This window comes from Octopus sinensis, linkage group LG4, assembly GCF_006345805.1.
Source record: "Octopus sinensis linkage group LG4, ASM634580v1, whole genome shotgun sequence".
Classification (NCBI taxonomy): domain Eukaryota; kingdom Metazoa; phylum Mollusca; class Cephalopoda; order Octopoda; family Octopodidae; genus Octopus; species Octopus sinensis.
In genome coordinates this window covers 13,900,306-13,916,513 of record NC_043000.1, presented here as the reverse complement: position 1 = coordinate 13,916,513, position 16,208 = coordinate 13,900,306, and the positions used below count along the sequence as shown (strand labels likewise).

The window sequence follows — 16,208 nt, the reverse complement described above, 5'->3', positions numbered from 1 at the left end:
TGCTTGTTCATTATCTTAGTCTTCATAAACGTAAACAAACTGCATGCAAGTCACTAGGAATGACACTACTATAGAATTCTCACAAGATACCAAGTTCCAACACATCAAACATGTTAGTTTTGTAACTAAGAGAAATGGTGAATAATCTTCACATCCTCTTTTACTCGTTTCAGTCATATGACTGTGGCCACGCTGGAGCACTGCCTTTAGTTGAACAAATCGATCCCAGAACTTATTCTTTGTAAGCCTAGCACCTATTCCATTGTTTTGTTTTTTTTGCTGAACCACTAAGTTACGGGGACGTAAATACAGTAACATCAGTTGTCAAGTGATGGTGAGGACAAATAGACACACAAACATATATATATACATATACATATAACGGGCTTCTTTCAGTTTCCGTCCAAGTCCACTCACCATGATTTGGTCACCTCGAGGCTATAGTAAAAGTCACTTGCCCAGGGTGCCATGCAGTGGAACTGAACCCAGAACCATGTGGTTGGGAAGCAAGCTTCATACCACATCTGCACATGCGTAATATAATTTCAAACATAGGAACTTGACCAAAAATTTTAACAAGTATTTAAGCCCTATATATCTATTCCAGATGTTTAATGGTACTTTATTCTATCAACCCAGGAAAGATGAAAGGCAAACTGATTTTGGCAGGATCAGAACTCAGAACAAAAAGAACTGGAATATAAAATGCAATCTACACCCTTCACATGTATAATATGGAAGTCAATTATTTTAACTTGTGAGAGATAAAACTGCTGTTCCAAAGTATAGTTACATTTGTCTGATGAACATAATATTCTACCAGGGAAAAAAATACAAAAATAGATTACAAAATATAGTTAAGAGATCAGCATAAATATGATAGAGACAGCTGCTGCCATACAATGTCTCTAGAAAAACCACATTTAGCATAATTCTAGCATTAAGACAAACACAAGCGTTTCTTTTTGTAATAATTTGTGGCCTAAAATGAAATGTATCTAAAGCCATTCGTTGATTACATATTTTAAAAGCCTACAGTATTTATGAAAAATAATACTTCCAGAACTAATGAATTTCAATCAAGTCAGACGAAGGGAAAGTGGTGGTTGCGGGTGAGGGTGAGGCTTAGAATATATCAAGTATGAGTAAGAAAAATAGCATTCTAATCGCTTCAAAGGAAGCAGCTTGATCAGGACATCTGTTTTTAAAAATGTGACACTGCATGAGAAAGCTGACCACTGAAATGTGAACTTGTGACCTGGATTTTATGTCTTTTTATGCTTGAATCGGTTTGTTTGGGAAAATATCAAGCCAATGATTCAAGCATAAAGGACAACATTTAGAGACACTAAAAAAGACATTTATTAAAAAAAAAAAACTAGGTTTACTCTATTGTCGTGTGGTTAAGTATGCTTCCCCATTACATGGTTTTGGGTTCAATCCCACTGCAAGGTACCTTAGACAAGTTTCTTTTATAGCTTCAGACTAACCAAAGCCTTTGGAGTGGGATTTGGTGGATGGAAGCTGAACGAAGCCCATTAAATACACACACACACACACTTGATATTGTGTTAGCTGTAAATGAGTGTCATTGTCATGCAAGCAGTGTCGTCCATTTCCAATATTCAGCTGAAACATACATGGCAATAAGGAAATATTATCTTGCCTGGAAACAGGTGTAGGCTACTGACATGAAGGGTAGCTACTCTAAGTCAATAAACTCTATCCAACCCATGCAAGCATGGAAAAGTGGATGTTAGCACACTGATGATGAAAGAGCAGGCATAGCAGTGAGAGATAAAACTGCTGTTCCAATGCATAGCTACATTTGTCTGATGGACATAATATTCTACCAGGGAAAAAATACAAAAATAGATTACAAAATATAGTTAAGAGATCAGCATATCTATGATAGAGACAGCTGCTGCCATACAATGTCTCTAGAAAAACCACATTAAGCATAATTCTAGCATTAAGACAAACACAAGTGTTTCTTTTTGTAATAACTTGTGGCCTAAAATGAAATGTATCTGAAGCCACTTCTAAATTACCCAACACCTTGGTTGAGTGTATTTTACTATAGCTCTGGACCAACCAGAGCCTTGTGAATTGATTTGCTAGATGGAAAACAAAAATGCCCATTGTGTGTGTGTGTGTTTACAACTGAGCTTCTTCAGAAATCCTTGAGCTACAAGTAATGGCATTATCGTTTCCCCTGTCAATAAAATGCCCGCAGGTTTTGCACCTTCAAAGGCATGTGAAATAAGAGCTCCCTTCCTTGAAATGTGGTAAGGGTTAGCAACAGAAAAGGCATCCTACTGTAAAACAACACCTCAATAATATATTTGCTTAATCTATGCCAGGATGGAAAAACAGACATAGAAATGAATGAACACGTGTTTTATATATATATATATATATATATATATATACACACAAACAAAAGAAAATTTCAAGAGATGCAGCACAAAGCTTTGTCAATGAACAGGTCGCGGTCTCAAAGCGACGAAAATAGTTTGACAAATTAAATTTAAATGTTGAAGTGAATCTAATGATTTTGTGTGTTTCTTAAATGGCTTATAAACACCTTCCACACTGCAATTGTTTTTGTTCCAGCACACGATCTCAGATCAAGTCACTTGCTATGCAAGTACATCTCTCTCTCTCTCATATATATATATATATATATATATATATATACATACACACATTTTATACATATATATATATATATATATACACACACATATATATGAATTATACAATCTATTTACACTTTACAAATTAAGTTTCACTTAAATTCTAGAAAAGTTGCATTATGGTAACAATCTTGTAATTCAAGCATAATTTTTTTTAACTTTTTTAAAACATCCCCATTTATACAAATTTGATAAGATACTATGTTAAGTATTAAATACTCTGTGTCAGTGTTTTATTGTTCAGAAATGTATATCTTACTATATTTTTTATCTTGTACAGATCTTTTCTTTCTCTTTGGTGTAGTTTCTGAGTATATAAAGATTTTATGCAAATAGGAATGGCAGAAATAGCACAGAGTAATGAGCTGACTTAGTCATTTTACACAAATCAGATGCATTTTGTTTATCTAAACAGGATTAGTTTTGCCTGGCATTCCTTCATATTTAATAAAATGTATATCAGTAATATCATCATCATCATCATTGTTCGACCGTGGTCGAGACAATGGAATTTACCATGCTACGCCAGACTTCACGGTCCATCATGGCATTATGGAGGTCCTGTTGCTGGATGCCTGTATCCCTGGAGATTACATCAGGGTAGGAGAGTGTGCGCCCTCTGGTATTGCAAGTAGATGGCTTCCAGAGGAGAAGAGTAGAAATTACTTATTTTTCAGCTCTACAACAACGTCCAGCAAACTGGACTCTCCTACCTTTCACAAGAGATGACACCAGTAATATACCAGGCTAGCTGACTGACTACATTCCTTTCCATTAAACAAGGAAGAAAACTAATTTATGTAAATGACTGATAAGCATGAAAAAAAAAAGAACAGTGAGCATAAATTAATATTTAAAAGAATAGGATTGAATTAACAAGGACAAACTTTATCAAGATAAAATATGAATGATACTGTGCAAAAGTAAATTACAATTTACTATACTCACCATCAGCAGATGGCAGGAAGGCTTTAAGTATCCATATTAAAACAGGTAGATGTGAAAAAGAGAAATCAGAGAGCTAAGACCTGTAGAATCTATTATACTGGAGGAAAGGAAGGTATGGAGAGCTTTTAGTAATAGTACTAAGTTAAACTATGGGATGACTATCTCTGTCACAGGTCAAAGAATGAGATGGCCTTCAGATAAGGTCAGCTGTGAATAAATCAGATAAGTAGTCATAGGTCAGCTGCTGCTGAATCCTGTGTGCCTCATAAAATATTTGATGTGTAAGTACATAAAAAACACCTCAGCCAAAACACTTCAACAATCAGCTGTCAAAAGAAATTGAGTCCTCTTCCTTAGTTATTGCTAGTCACAGGTTAGTAATGATCAAGCAGGCTTACAATTAAAAGCAGTCCAATGGTGACCACCCTGTCTTAAATTTTTCTAGACATAGTACATCGATGACTACATTATAAAATGTGTCCCTTTTCTAAAGATTAGGCTCTCACTTGAGGAATATTGTGTTGCTATTTCTAGCAGGTTGAGCAATCAAAGATCTTTTAACTGTGTCTTTTCCTTATGCTTTCATAAATTTAACCCCTTAGCAACAAATAGCTTACAAACTACAGAATTTTCTCAAGAACGCCAAGAGAAAAAGATGTTTTATGTAACACATTCTACCAGTATACAAAGTTTAAAAGTGTTTAGTTACAAAGAAACTATTTTTTAAATCTGGCGGTCAAAGTGAAAAGATCCAATCCGGCCATATCCGTGCAGATATTCTACCTGCTTTATGTTCAGACTGGTCAGATCCGGCCTATCACATCTACCCAACATTTGTCATTCTAAACATAAACAACAATGCTGCTGAAATCCAAAAGCTACGAGATAATGCATGATTAATTCAAAATAATGTGAATAAATAAGCATTACATTTGACAGAATAATCTGAATGCTAAAGGGTTAAACATACTGAAGAAGAGTGAGAGAAGAGGTTGATTTTAAACATATTTCTATAAGGAATATAAGCAGTAAAGAAACATTGATGCCTCTAAAGCAACGATATATTATAGTGTTTGATGAAAAACTCCATTATTAAATGCTGGATCTATGTTTAAGTACTGCTTAAATGAGGAGAGGTGGGACAGAGGTGTTCAATGGAAGAAGGATTTTCATTATTAATTGAGGGTAGGGAATAAGACAAAATGCTTCATGGTGTATCATCATCATTTAGCGTCCATTATTTATTCACATTGTTTTGAATTAATCATTTGTTATCTCATAGGTTCAACAATTAGATGATGTGATGAATAATTTTTAGAATGACATTGCAGGGTAGGTATGAAAGGTCAGATCTGGCAACTTTGAACCTAAAACAGGTGGAATATTCTGGTCCAGAAATGGTTTCTCTAAATGCTAAAGGGTTAATTTGATCATAGATTCTGAGTCTGGATCCTGTTTGGATCAACCCTGCTGTTCATCCTCTCAGCATCAATAAATTAAATGCTAATCAAATATGGTGGTTGATTTCATCAGCAATATCCCTTTCTTCTATTTCCCTAAACTTAAAAAGCATTGATGATCAATTGGAGATGGAATGCTCCAAGATCTTGGCAAAGAACCTACTCTAATATAGGTGAAGTAGATTGATGTTTACAGAAAACTGTGGGAAGGAAGGGAATTTTATAAATTTAGAGAGAGAGAATGATTAAATGAGAAGCAAAGTGCAGAATCTGTTTGGTGGGGACTAAAACTCTGCCGGGATGTTGACAGGAGGGTGCTTTGAGTGGATAGTGTTGATGAGTGAGTCTTTTCTAAATAGATAGAGAGATTATTTTAGATGTTTCTACAATATTTGAGAATGTAGTAGTAGTAGTAGTATTATTCCAGATATGAAAATAGATCAGTGACTAATCAGGATAGAAGTCATTTTGGCCAAGGAAATCTTGTCATTATGCTATAGATTTATATTTCTTTATTGCCCACAGGGGGCTATACATAGAGAGGACAAACAAGGATAGACAAAGGGATTAAGTCGAGTACATCGACACAAATGCATAACTGGTACTTATTTAATCAATCCCGAAAGGATGAAAGGCAAAGTCGACCTCGGTGGAATTTGAACTCAGAACGTAATGGCAGACGAAATACTGCTAAGCATTTCGCCCAGCATGCTAACAATTCTGCCAGCTCACCGCCAAGTACGTAGAGAAGTTCCAGTTTATGGTCATTTTCACAAATGATAGAAGATAGGAGGCAGAGGTGGATGCAAGAATTGCTGCAGCAGATGCAATATGCCAGCTTCAACACTCAGTTATCAGAAGGAAAGGAGGTGAAAAAGCCAAACTCGCTAACTTCAATTCAATTTTTGTGCCTACCCATACCTATAAGCACAAATCATCATCGGTACTGGCAATGACCTCGCTCGAATCTTTTACACATGCCACGGGCACAGGTGCCAGTAAGGCGGTCTGCATGAAACTTTTGTGCTGCCTTTTAGATATGGTAGAATATCAGGCGTGTGGAAAATATGACCAACCTCAACCACACTAACAACACATACATCACAATATGTCATCTGTCTATATGATTCCAAGTTTTCTACTTCACTTTCCTTATTTGTTCTCATTCTTCTTATTAGCCACCTTCTATTCTCCTCTTTTCCTCACTCTCAGTTCTTCATTCTGCAATTTATTATTTCCTCTTTTACTCCACCTTTTTCCTTTACATTTCTTTTTTACTTCAACTTTAAGAAAGGCTAGGAGTCCTCAAGCCACTCACTGTAAAAGCAACCTATCAAGGAGATTAGATTTTCTCAGGTAAATGAAAGAGGTACGAGATTAAAACGGTGATAAGGTAACAAAATACAAGTTCGGTAGTTGGTGAAAGAATATTCAGCCAACAAAAGTCACTGCCAAAATCAATATACTAAAGAGGAAACATATATGGATTAGCACACAATGTGCTGCTACTGTGCATAGTAAGGGTGGTATCAAGTTTGAGTAATGTTAGTTCTCCTATTAAGCATAAGCGATATTACCATCCTTTTTTTGTGTAGCCGATAGATAATATGTATATGATGACAAGTAGAGCTTGAAAAGTTGGAAGGATGTTGAAACATAGGTATCTTCACATATGTTGTGTACAGGAAATGAGATTGAGAGGTACTTAGCTCGGTCCAGTCATGGGAAGAAGCAGGTTTGTAAGTTATTTTAGGTAAGTAATAATTGCAAAACTGGTGAACTATATTTGAAGGGAAATGGGAAATAAACAATCAATGCAGTCAGGGTGAGAAATAGGTAATGATTAAGTTCATTACAAGCAATATAACAGACTCTAATATTTGTATATGGTGTAAAAAGAAATAAAAAAAAAACAACTTAATAGGTAATTATCATTCCAAGATAGGTGAGAAAATCTGTCTCCATATATATATCTATATCAATATATATATATATATATATATATATACACACACACATATGGGGTGGGGACTGAAAAGTTCCTCGCTTTAAGAGTATTGTGAAAGGTCTGGTTGGAGGCCCAACCTTTTGAGTTCTTTTACAGGGCTTAGAAAAACTGAAGGATCTCCACAATAAGTGTGTAAATCTGAGAGGGAAATATGTAGAATAAAATGATAACTGATTCTCCTGTATTTTCTTTTACTCAAAGTAAGGAACTTTTCAGCACCCCTCATGTATATGTATGTATGTATATCTCTCTCTCTCTCTCTATATATATATATATATATATATATATATATATATATATATATATATATATATAGAGAGAGAGAGAGAGAGAGAGAGAAAGAGGGAATAAAAAACAAAAGAAAAAATTGGACAGTGTGAATATATTAGATTCACGCTCAATGAAAGTTTCAGATGGAAAAATAGAAATGTTTTCAGCATGGCTCAAAGAGAAAAAAGGCCGGAGAGGAGGAAAAAAAGGAAGGAAGAGATAGTCCAAGAAAAGGATGTGTGTCATTATATAGTCAAAAATGAAAAAATTATATATTCATATTGAAATATGTATTGATGAATGGAGGACCATGGAAATATTGTAGAAACCAAGGGACTTCTAGAGTTGAGACGAAGACATCCCAAAGAACTAGTGATGTAGAAAGGGTTAGGAGTATAAACTGGAACAGAGTACGGTCTGACTCAATGTAGTTCTGTAATGAATTGAAAGTGAAAGCAATGGAAATAGAAGACCCTACCACCAAAAAAAAAAAGAAGAAGCAAAATGACTGTGTATATATCAGTTTGTTTTCTGTTACTGTTTGTGTAACTTTGAAGTTTTTAAAACAAATAATTAATTCCAGAAAGAAAAGGCATACACAAAATGTAATTAGAAAAAGTAAATTATTATATTACAGCAAAAACTGGTCAGTGAATATAGAAAGATGTAGGTGTAATATTTACTTCTGAGAAAAACTGAGTTAGGACAGTACCTGGTCATGAAAAACACTAGTAGGAAATGGGGATGCTGGCATAAATGAATAGAAGAGAATGGATAATACAAGCTGGATGAAAAATTTAAATAGTAGCAGACCAAAGAACTCTTGAAGAGTAGTAGTTATGTCAAATATGAAAGAATGGTTCTCCATGTTGCTGAATCAAGGCAATGTTGTATTCTTATTTAGATCATGTTAGTAAAGATTATTAACTTTTAAACCTCACCATCACTTTTTCTTGTTAACATCACCATATTCTTTTAAAAATTACCCTGTGTTCATCTTAAGTGAATGGTTTGGATGATTTGTTAGAGAGAAAAATAAAATATCTGTTATTAAGGTCTACTTGTGGTTTGGGGACAAAAATACTTAGAATGTGCTTGAAACTATCAAAGTAACTTACTATAATGTTGACTCAACATGAAAAACACATATTCTTCATAATTTTTCTTGCACTAGAAAAAAAAAGAAAGAAATTAAATCTTAATCATATTGTTGAAAACTCTGAAAGAGAAAAAAATAATCTTATACCTCTAAAAAATTTCATTGTTGATATATTGACAGCTTCTGTTTCTTAAAATAGGAATTTACAAATATCAAATTTTATCCAAATTAAAATCAAGACAAGATATTAATCTCTTAACAAAAATCATATGAAATTCATTTTGTTTATTCCACCTTAAACCCTTTTTGACATACACCAACCTGTGTTTCAATTAATTTTGAAAATAATGAAGAATTTAGTAAAATTGCCAAATCAAACTGGAGTCTGGTGCAGCATTCCAGCCCTAATCAAGCTGTCCAACTTATGCCAGCATGGACAATGGATGTTAAATAATGATGATGATGAATTTTGTCATTATTATGATGGTGTTTAGAATATAATTTTAATATGAAATTTTACTGGAAAGTTTTAATGTAGATCACTTTAAAACATTAAGATTTTTACAGGACCAAGAGTGGTCTCAAGCATGGTGGTATCAAAAGGAGTCATCTTAAGGTAAAACCCCCTTCAATATATTTGAACTCATTTTTCATAAAAGGAGACAGTAAGTATAAAAGAGAATTTCAAAATAATGCATTATATAGTTTATATCATACAATATACTTTTTGATTATTATAAACCAAGGTTAAAAGTAATCAAATCTGTATTCAGTGCCAAATCATCATAACTAGATCCATTTCTTGACACTTATTCTTTCTCCAAATACATTTTTCTTCTTTAAAGCTATACGACTATCTTAAGAATTGAAAATCAATCAAGAGTTTTCTTTAAAAAGAGCAACAAAGCTCCGACTTGAACCGTTAACTGAAATAAGTAATACATGAATTAAACCAATTTTCTTTACAATTGAATCTCACACATTAACAAGCAGGTTATCTCACAAAATAGACTATCTAGAAAAACAAGTTTAAATTTCATCATAGATGTATAATATTTACACCAAGAGAATCACTTATTTTGAAGTTTTAATGATTCAACTTACAAACTTAAACATATTTTTCTTTTACCAAATATTAAACGAAACACAGAGGAGTTAAAACTAAGTTTTCAGGAATGAACAATCATCATTGAAAACATCACTTAACATCCACATTAACATGCATGCAGGAGTCAAATGGAATTTGTTGAGGCCTATTTTCTATAGCTGGGTGCCCTTCTTGTCACCAACCCTCACCTGCTTCCAAGCAAGGTAATATTTCCTCATAACCAGACATATTTTTCATGGAAAACAGAAAACAAACATCAATTGGATGATGGTGAAGCTCATTTACACCTATTGCATGATGTCATCATAAGGCTACTCACAAGCACTTCTGTCTACCAAATCCACTCGCAAGGTTTTGGTTGGCCTGAGGCTATAATAGAAGAGACCTGTTCAAGGTGCCATGCAGTAGGATCGAACCCAAGACCACATAGATGAAAAGCAAGTTTCTTCATTACACAACTAATGTCTGCACCTTTGTATTTACACTACAACAGTCATCCACACCTTTACATTTAGATATGTTGAGAATGGGTGCAGATTGGAATTTCTTTTATGAAACCACAGGCAACAGGGTTAATAAATGGAACTTTACTCACTTCATAGATATTATATGATGGCATAACTCACCAATTATTTAGTGCCTTTAGAATACCCTCTCTCCTCACACATTCCCATCTCTCACTTCCCTATACACTCTTGCAACTACTACACATGCACACTCTAAGTTCCTCATCACCACCCACTTCTACTGACTTCATACCTTGAGGGCCCACCCAAACATTTCCTTACCACTATTTTTATAACTTTCTAGCTCCACCTGATCACTCTCACCTTCTCTTTTAAAATAAAGATAGTCTTGTGGCTCCTTTACAACAAGAAGCTTGTCCTGCTCTAGCGCCTTTTATTGTACTTCAACCCTTCATTTTCTAATATTAAGCAACCCCCTCAGAGTTTCAGAGTCTTGCAAGCTGCATGGCAACCATGCTAGTACTGGTGACATGAAAAAACAAAATATCCAGTACCTGCTGTAAAGTAGTAGGTGTTAAAAAGGGCATCCAGCTGCAGAAACCATGCCAAAACAGACATTGGGAGCACAATGCAGTCCTTAAATCCAAACCATAATGCAACAGGAACTTAAAATGATGATGATGATGATAACATGCTAAATTAAGAAAACCATTACAATACACATATTGATATATTTGATAAAGTGTGGCATGCAAACATTGAAGTAACTAAGCTTTTCTCTGGATTGTATTGGAAACTAATTACCCAGTACTGGAGCTTCTTCACTGTCTTATATCTATTATCTTGTGCTGAAAGTACCCTCTCTATTCTTGTTTCATCTATTACAGCATATTCTAGCAAATCATCATCTATAGAATGTAGCTTTCATGTAACATACCTTCTTTTATTGTTTGGATTTTTGATTATTATTTATAAAACAATACTGTGCATGACTGATAATCCCTACCTTTACTGAAAAAAAATCTTTTGTCTCATCCATCACCACAGACTAAATGCAGTGTGTTTGATTGTGGCAGATCAATTTGATATGGCTGTAGAAGATACTATTACCTGTTGGATGCATATAGTTTGTTGGGGAAATAGAAAAAAAAAAAAGCATTTCTAGGCATTTGATATTTTGCAGTTTTGCTTTGCTGAAAGCATCAAAACCTTTGATGATGTTCCTATCATTTGAAGTTTTCTGCCGTAGAGGGCAATGGCTAGAAGCTCAAGAAGGTCTGTATTCAGGACTGTTTTGCTGCTTTCCTGAAAAGTTTCCTGAGACAGTTTATATGGTGATTCAGTGGTGGTTGTTATTTGTCACAGATCAGCCCAAATTGAGCAAATCTTTGATTGAAAGCATTGCAGCCAACACCATCCTACCTTTTTGCTAATGTGTTCTTCCTTTTTTTTTTTTGCAAGATGGTAAGGCATGATCTGATGGAATTTGGTAGCTATTTCCAGTAGATCAAGTAACTCAATGACACAAGCAAACTGTCCGGATCTGGCTTACATACAACAGTTCTATCAGTACAACACCTCTCTAATGATGTGAAGAGGTATAAAGATAAGATTTCATATCTCTGAGACAAGCTTCAATAGTCCACTAACATGAAGTCATGCACTTTTCCACCCTGTTCATATTCTGGCTACTGTGTTTTTGGAACACCACCTCCACAGTTAATTAGGTCACTTAGATAAGAGAACCTACTGACTATCACTATGGAGCCTTCTGAGCATTTTAAAGAGCTTATTTCTCAGGTGCTCTTATTGCTAATTACTGCTGTACATCTGAAGCTTTCCTTCTCTGTCAGCATACCTATGATTCCCCAGTGCAAAACAGCTACAGTTTATACTAAGCATGGACAAGTAGACATTAAAATGATGATAATGATGGTGATGAGTTAATATTTGCAGATCATAGTTACCTTTTTGGGGGTTTTTTTGGTAGAGGGACCTACACACACACAGGGTGCAATAGGTAAATTGTCGTCATTTTATATTTCTAATTTCGCACATGCGTATTGTTCATTTTTGATTTTGTCAACTACACAGTATAGTAGGGTCAGTTGGGTTACCATCTGTGAGAAAAATAGCACTATGACACAATTCGCTCTGCCAGAAATTTGGAAACAATATGCTGTACTGTTTGGTATTCATGCCATAAGCTCCAATACAAACATTTCAGAGTGTTTGGGTGTCAATCTGAGGACATGTACCAAAAGTGATAAAAATCAAACACCAAGTCAACATCATGGTGTTTGGAATGATTACTAGAGATGGCAATGTTAAGCCTCCATTCATCTTCCCACATGGCCTCAGACTCAACCCGGAAGCCTACATCAAGTGCCTGGAGGAGGTAGTGCTGCCCTGGGTCAAGAGGGTGACTGCTGGAAGACCCTATGTCTAGCAACAGGATTTTGCATCATGTCACACAAGCAGGAGAACCCAGTCATGGCTGTCAGACAATTTCTGCAACCACATCACCCCTAACATCTAGCCAACTAACTCCCCAGACTGCGACTCCTTTGATTCTTACGTGTGGGGTGCAGTTGAGCGAGAGATCAACAAAAATCCATGCAACACCAAGGATGAACTGAAGGCAAGGATTATGGCAGAACTCATCAACTTAAACAAGGAGACTGTCCACAAGAGTTGCAGGAGTTTCTAAAGTTGTCTGGAGGCTGTGGTTGAAGCCAATGGTGATTTTATTGAATAAATTCACTCATTAGTATTTCAAGATATTTTTATGTAATTTTGGTAAGTATATCTGTTAAAATGAAATGTCAGTGTTATTTTAATTTTTGTATAATTTAGACGACAGTTTATTCACTACACCCTGTATATATATTATGTGCGCGCGCGTATGTGTGTGTGTATATATATTATACATCAATTTAGTTGTACCAATAATAAATGTGTTGATAAATACATTACTGTATTTGATTGCATAAAAGATGAACAGGTATACTAGATGCTCCCTCCACTCCGATTTCAGAAGTGCATATTCAGGAAAAAAAGATTTTAGTACATTTAAAGCATGTAATATTAACCGAACTTTACATAATAAGATCCAGGGTGATTTTTGAGACATGTTTCTGGAAAGAACTGTATCTTATATATCCCATTAAATACAATACTTAACTGTTATAAAGTCAAACTTTACAGTCAAATTCAGCATAATTCCATAGCTTTTTACTTTTTTCCATATGGTGTTCCTATTTTCTCCTTTATTGTATAATATAGAGTGTAGCATAAAGACCTGTCTTCTTGCTAATTGAAACTTTTGTCTTTACTACACTTACTTTTAAGCCTCCCACTTTTAGGCCTTGTTTCCACCACTGAAATTTCTTCTCTAATTCTTCACCAGGTTCAGCTACGAGAACTATGTCAACAGCTTAAGTCTTCGCTATATAATCTGAAGAACTCTAATATAATAAACAAAAGTGAACTGAGAATCATACCCTAATGGACCCTACCAGGAACTCATTGCCAACTCACACTTTGTTAAAAACATCTCTGTACATGGTTTGTGTGGATCTTACAGGTCATTCATCTACACCTAGCTTTTCTTTTTTGTAGTTTTAGTGACCACTAGACAGGACAGAGTGGAACCCTATCAAGGGCTTTCCTTAGATCAATAACTGCTAGATAGTAGCTTACTTTTAGTTAAGAACTTCCACTTTAGTTGCCTCGTTAGTAAGAGAGTATTAGTGGTAAACTCTCAATGCACAAACCTGAACTGCATCACATCAATAATAGTGCTATAATTCTGTTACTTTTGAAACTTGATCAATCTTGATACCTTTATAGTTGTTTCTTTCTAGAACATCTCCTGTGCCCTTATAGTAGTTGATGACGATGTTATACCATTCATATCCCTGTACAACTTGGTTGACTATGCAGGGAGCTAGTGCGAGCATGGTGTTGGCCAGCATGCCCATTATCATCATCAGTTGTGATGAGATCGCTGTCATTTACAATTGAAGTAGTTTGCAAATGGGCCTCAGAGAAAAAACCATTTTGCTTTAACTGTCAGTCCTGATTGGGGTGAATATGTACCTCAACCACATAAATCACTATTACTGTTGTATTGCTTTTAGACTAGTAAAAGCTTAATTAGCCTTTTACATATTCTGACTGTCTCAGTTACTTCATCTATACAATTCTCTCTGCCGACAATATGGGTATTCCACCCACCCCACTCGTTACACGTCTAGAAAAACTTGCATGTTCCTTGCCTATGTAGAATCTGGTTGAGGTTCTCTCTTTAGTCAATAAATATTTCATGCATTTACATTATAGCCATTATCTTTTATATCAACTGATAAAAACTCAATGAAAGAAAGAAGAGCAATAAAAATTATAAGGATCAATAGTTTTTCAATATTTTAACAGCAATGTACATGTCATTCTCAACTCAATATTTGATATAAATTTACTGAAATGGAAATCAATCATCATTTAATGTCCATTTTCCAAGCTGGCATGACTTGGACAGTTTGACAGGAGCTGGCAAGTCAGAGAGCTGCACCAGGCTTCAATTGTCTGTTTTGGCATGGTTTCTAAGGTTGGATGCCCTTCCTAACACCAACCACTTTACAGATAGCAGCTTGGTGTTTTTAATGTGGAATGAGCATGGAAGCTTTTTATGTGGCGCCAACATGGGTGCTTTTTACACAGCACTAGCATAAGTCTGCAGATTGATAGAAAAGATCAAGAATTATTTCTAGAAAAAAAAAAAAAAATTAACAGAATAGGAGTAACAAAAAATTATTTTAAAATATTTTAAAAGCTACTGTTGGTGTTTTAATTTGCAAAATAAGTTTCAGTTTTGAACTGGCACAGCAACTTGTATACAATTACTTGATCTGTTAAATATAACAACTTAACTTCTTTCAAATATACCTTACTATCATTAAAAAGAAAGACACATGGGACAGTATATTCCTAGTTATACAAAAAGACAGTATAATCATTTGTTGGAATGCTTTTGATCATAGATCTACTTAATCAAGGCTGACCTGTGACTAAACAACAAAACATTGTAAAGTAGTTGGGAGGGGCAGACTATTGACTAAAGTTAGTTTATAGTGTATGAGAATAAAGCAATAATCAGCAACAAGAGGTGAATACCATCTTTTTTAGCTTGGAGTATTTTATCCCAGATATCTTTCAGTTAGTTTTTCCCCTCACTCATGCTCCTGTCATTCATTAATACAGGACACACCCATTTTCTAGTTCTCCAATCACAACTCTCTTCACTTAACCTTTCCAGCCCACCATGAAGTCTATGTAATAGGAGACTGTATTGGATCACTTTTGCTCAATACACTAACTTTACCCTCTTCTCCTGTACTACCAATGATCATGTCATTTCACCTTATCTGCCATCACACACTTGCTCCTTTTCTCTCACATATCTTGGGTATCTGTCATCATTTTACCTCCGGAGTCACTGTGCCTTGAATAAACATACCTGCCTCAGAATACCAAGGACTCCTTTCACTCATCCAATGTCACTATCAGTCATGCCTAACACTCTGTAAAGAAACAGGCAAAGGAGTTGAAACATGGGAATAAGAAGTCTTTTTAGTTGTGTTGAGAAAACAGTGACCTCTCTTGTGGTGGTGCTATGAAAAAATGGCCACCATACACTTTGTCAAGTATAAATAAGGTTGTGGGAATACTTTAGTATTGTTAAAAACATAACTTCTCTAATGCTAGTGTCACAGAAGAAAAAGCATCCAGTACAGCCTGTGCTGTAGAGAGGGTGTCAATCCATAAAAACCAAGCCCAAAATGAAACAAGAGCAAAATGCAATCCTCTGACTTGTCCTATAACAGCATGGAAAGAAGACGCACAACAATGACGAGTGTGTGTGTGTGTGTGTGTGAGCTAATAGATATTTCTAAGGTGTTTAATAATTCATGAATACCTATAGCTATGCCAAACATTTAGCTACAAACTTAAAGCTAAAGTTGCAAAATTATTCCAGTGTGAAAAAGAATCCACCCATTACAAATATTTTTTTATCTTAGAGCAAAAACTGTTAATAATGGAACATAGAAACACAGCCCAGAAATAATAAACACATAATTTAGATATAT

At 34.9% G+C, this 16,208-nt stretch overlaps 1 protein-coding gene across 9 annotated transcripts in view; it reads right to left on the bottom strand.

Annotated features, from left to right (window-relative positions):
- The window catches only part of LOC115210212 (zinc finger protein 236-like), a 142,591-nt gene that overhangs the window by 110,818 nt on the left and 15,565 nt on the right, over nucleotides 1-16,208 (bottom strand). For 6 of the 9 annotated variants that reach the window (XR_003881430.2, XR_004998627.1, XR_004998629.1 and 3 more), the window contains one exon: nucleotides 8,504-8,555. The gene's annotated coding sequence lies outside the window, so the exon portion shown is untranslated. Of the gene's footprint in view, nucleotides 1-8,503; nucleotides 8,556-14,461; nucleotides 14,795-16,208 lie in introns of those variants that run through there. The other 3 variants (XR_004998630.1, XR_004998628.1, XR_003881429.2) reach the window with 1 other exon arrangement.